General features: G+C 27.6%; 1 non-coding gene across 1 annotated transcript; it reads left to right on the top strand.

Moving 5' to 3' along the window:
- The first annotated feature begins 2,407 nt into the window (after nucleotides 1-2,407).
- On the top strand, nucleotides 2,408-2,480 carry TRNAA-AGC (transfer RNA alanine (anticodon AGC)). The gene has a single exon. It is a non-coding gene; the product is annotated as a tRNA-Ala (tRNA).
- Nucleotides 2,481-4,986: the final 2,506 nt, after the last annotated feature.

The raw sequence follows: 4,986 nt of genomic DNA, 5'->3' as shown, positions 1-4,986 counted from the left end.
TAATATATAAAATATCTATATATTTTCATAGTTTGAATATGAAAAAAGGTGAGAAGGAATATGTATTCCATCGGCTTTGTTATTAATTGAGAGATACAAACCATTTCTGTCTTTATATCATGATATCTATATAACCCTCTATTTAATCTAGAGGATTAAGAGTTACATATAAAATTTTCGCTCAGTTATTTATTTATGTAAATGTCTTTTTAGTAACTGTACAAACATTCAATTTCAAACTTTGACGCACCAGTATTTTTTTTTTATCCAAGGAATGTTTTCTTATCCAAGTAATTCCCCCACAAATTAAGATCAAATATCATAGTTATAAACAAAAAAAAATATTTTCACCCAGCTCTATTAAAATTATGTCATATGATTTGTTAAAGCTCATTGTCTCCTGCCGGTCTAGGGATGATGAACTGAAATGAAATATGTGTTACTTACTTACACTCTTCAGCAAATTGAAATATATTTATAGCCCAATACTTGGAATACCCGGTCTATAATCTGACATCTAAGAAGAAAAATATAGGTACTGAAGGAGCTTCTACAGATATATTGAAGAATACATTGTAACATAAACAACAGGTGCTACGATGAAATCGAAGGAAGAAAGGCGTTAGTCACGAGGGAGTACTTAGTTGCCGTCCATCCCCGAAGGCACTAGGAAAATACTCCACTGTTGTCTTTCCAAACACCACTTCCAAATCTCTAAAGCACTCTAATAATAACTCTAATGTTGCGTTATTACCATTCTTTGTCCTGAGGGGATTTAGTATACAAGTATAGAACTTATATGAATCCTTAATCTATGCAGCAGTTTGTTGAGGTCATTGCTGTGAAATCGATACAAATAAGTATATGATTGGAAGTGCAGTCAATGAATAACACAAATAACTAAAAACTTATTTATTAGTGCTAACGTTTCGGCCAGAATCTCAAGCCTTCATTAGAGCTAAGAACAAAAAACAATATAACAACTATTTAGAGTAAAAGAAATTACAAAAAGATTAGAAAATAAGTAACATTACAGATACATAACTAGCGTTGAAAGACATGTGTAGCCTAAGCATTATAAGAAGATAGCAGCTGTACGAGAAAAGTAATATTAAAATTAAGTAAGAGGAAAGAACAAATAATAAAATATATATGAAAATCTAGTTAGTAAATATACGTACAAAAAGGAATATTATTAGAATAAAGTGTGATGAATTTATTTCCCACTTTTTGCATCTCTTTATTTTAAATAATTTTCCTTTGTGAACGTATATTTACTAACTAGATTTTCATATGTATTTTATTGTTTATTCTTTCCTCTTACTTAATTTTAATATTACTCTTCTCATTCAGCCTTTATCTTCTTATAATACTTTGAATATACAAGTCTTTCGACACTATTAATGTATCTATAATGTTGATTATTTTCTAATCATTGTTTTTCTTATTATCACTAATGAAGTCTTGAAAGTCAATACAATTTTTGTTTTATTTCTTCATTAATTATATTTTTATCATGCAAATTATAAACAACAAATCATATGTTTTACTCTCCATATTTTACGAAGTCATACAATAGAACATTACAATGCTAATTGATCTTCTATTATTTCACTTCTATTATTTTTAACTGAAACCATATAAAATTAAAATTATCTATAAGCCTGGTTCATAATTTTTTTTATTAATCTAACTTATAATAAAAACCAACTTAAACATAGTGCGAAGTCTGCAATAGCCGATGATATAAATAAAGATTTTTTTTTATCTTATGTAGTAACTACGAAACTGGTAAAATTGTAATCATTTTCATCTACAAACCTGAACTAAGCTATTAAAATATATTTAGATGAAAACAATTTTAAAAGCAATCATGCCTATGCGAAGTCTGCAATAGCCGATGATATAAATAAAGATTTTTTTTTATCTTATGTAGTAACTACGAAACTGGTAAAATTGTAATCATTTTCATCTACAAACCTGAACTAAACTATTAAAATATATTTAGATGAAAACAATTTTTAAAGCATATTTCATTTCTTTGTTCTCTGAAATTATTAATTTGTAAAAAAAAAAAATAGATACTTTAAATGGGTGATAAAATCAAAGACTGTATTTCTGAACATTGAGAGAGATCAAATTTGCATATAAAAAACACTTTAGCATAAAATACGGACTATTTTAGTACTGAACATACTGTCTGCCTAAATCTGGGAAAAGTTTAATCTTCATCAATTTTTAAAACAGAATATGAACTTATCTTCATTTCTATTCCTTGAAATAATTCCTCAGTCATTGAATTTTGGATGTTTTGCCGGCTGCCTCCTACAAAGTCACTCTTCATTCCTCGTTCGACGAGAAAACCTGATTTACATTTTAAATAACTTGTTAGTAAATTACATCAGGAGGGGGCGTAGCTCAGATGGTAGAGCGCTCGCTTAGCATGCGAGAGGTACCGGGATCGATGCCCGGCGCCTCCAAATTTATTATATCTGCAATTTTTATTTAGATTCCTATTTTTTTTTATTAATATTTACTGCTATTTTAAAATTTATTTGAATAAATCTGATGAGTTAAATTTCGAAAATCTTACAACTAATATGTATTTTGAGCTCAGTCACATTTATTATTAAACATTAATTTTTTAGAAGTTCGTAAAAACTAAAAATACAGCTTACAGTAAAAACACTTCTAAGTTAACTGTTTATAAAAGAAATTCTTTCCCCTTGTGATATATTATCAAAACTATTATTTAAAGTTAAAAATTTAATAACAGGTTTGAATTTTCAAAGCACTTATTTAGTCATAAAATTACCAACAAATAATTTTTTTTTTATTAATATTTTTATTGAAGAGAACTAATACAATCTACCACAATTTAAGGGCATGATTTATCAGTGCTCAGATACCCTTTCATACAATATATACAGAAATAAAAGGGGAAAAAAACAGAAAAAAATATTTTTAAAAAAATTTAAATAATAACAATTAAAAGAAAAAAATAATAATGATAGTAAAGAAACATTTAAATAAGAGATTATACTATCTTGATTTGTATGTATAAAAAAATTAATCTATATCAAAATAATAATAAAATAAAATTGATCGCATAATATAAGTAAAATAAAATAATTTATGTACAGACAAAGAAAATCAAAGTTAAGTAATCAATAAAATAAACACATTCCCATTCAACAGATAATAAATGGAACAAACTTAATTATAAACTCAGAACTTCATTTTGGATAAAGATGAATACACAAAACTATCACATGAGTCTCGGCATTCCTCTCCGTCCAAATATATTTATAATCTATTACCATTGGGCAGTAATCATTCTAGTATAATTAATGAGGTTCAATCCGTAATTTTTTTTTATTACAAGATCGGTCTAGTGGGCCTTACACGGTTATTATAACAATTAGATTAGCTTTTGATAATTTTAGATTTCAGTCTTGTGTAAGAATTTTTTCCACAATTTTAACGTTTTGGATTTTTTCTGCACAAAATTGTATTTTTTTTACAATTTTTGGGATATATTTTCTTGCACAAAATTTAATGCTTGAACTAAATTTCTCATAATAATACATAGTCGTTTTTTTTGTTTGAATAATGTAGAGAGCATTTAGCAAATTTTAAAAAAGATTAAGAAAGCTTTTCATGTATTAATGCTATAAAAATACATTTTGGGTTGTTACTACACAACTTTGCACATTTTTTGGTTTCACAAAAATGTAGAATGTAAAACAAAAAAAATACAATAACAATTAAAGTTCAATTCAAGTTAAATTCATCAATGAAAATATAATTTAAAGAAGAAAATAAATAAATAATCGTTTTCGCATCGTACCACACACTTCACAGTCGTACATCACTACTGCCATTGCTTTAATATTGTTTTATCAATGAGAACTATGTTGCTAAGTACTGCATAATTTTAAAAATACAATATAGTGAATACATAAAAGTTATTATATTTAGGTTTCTATGTGAGACATAAAATAAATATTTTATAACAAAACTGGTGGGAAATAAAAGACTTGTAAGGCGGGAAAGAAAAATTATCTTTGGAGGAAAGGGAGTTAACAGAAGGGAGATATTGGAAGTAAGTTGTGTCATATTGGTCTTATCTCTGCGATAGCTCTATGGCCTAAGACAATCATTAATCATAATCCTTCATTTTTATCCGGCCTTTTGTCAGCCCTTCGAAATATAACAAAACTTACCGCGGCAACACACAACTCAAACAGGCCTCATAATATCTGACAGTATCTGTAACGAACGTGATATTTCATTGTTAGCTCTTAATATATCGTAAAAGTTTTAAAATACCTTTCAGAAATTTTCAGAAGTTTTCCAGTTTTTTTTCTTCTGAATATAAAACGGTAATTATTGTACATTATAATAATAATGCATTATATAATATAAAAATAAAGTTTAAAATCTTTACACACTTCAAATCAGTATTGAAAGTCGAAAATGTATAAAATATAATAAGTGAGAAAAACAATATTAATAAAATTCTTTTAGAAGATTATAACAAATATAAATACACTTATACCACCCTGTCTATCTACATGGCACCACCCTTTTCTAACAATGGTGGGGAGTCAAGTTTCCATTTCAAGAGACTGCAACAGAAACAAAAGTCGACCATGATTGGAATAGATGCCCCTCCCCTGCAGGCACGAACCAGTTAAAGTTGGCGCTTTAACTTGCACGGCTACAAACGGCCCTGATGTGAACTGATTACGTATGATTTGAAAAAAATTACTAATAATTTTTAAATAGAATAGAGAAAACCGGATACGCTCACATGAGGTAACTACCATCAAACCTCAAATATTTACTCCGCAACTTTTCCACCTACCTGAGTTGACGTTTTTCTTAAAGATTATTTGTTTTCTTAAAAGCAGTATTTATTTACCTCACTAACTATCAATCATATACTGATTAGAACCATTATTACTTATAATAGGGATAGGG

Source organism: Halyomorpha halys, unplaced genomic scaffold (assembly GCF_000696795.3).
Source record: "Halyomorpha halys isolate HHAL.00 unplaced genomic scaffold, Hhal_1.1 Scaffold2351.1, whole genome shotgun sequence".
Lineage (NCBI taxonomy): Eukaryota > Metazoa > Arthropoda > Insecta > Hemiptera > Pentatomidae > Halyomorpha > Halyomorpha halys.
The sequence above is the reverse complement of the archived record's forward strand: the minus strand, read 5'-3'. Positions and strand labels throughout refer to the sequence as shown.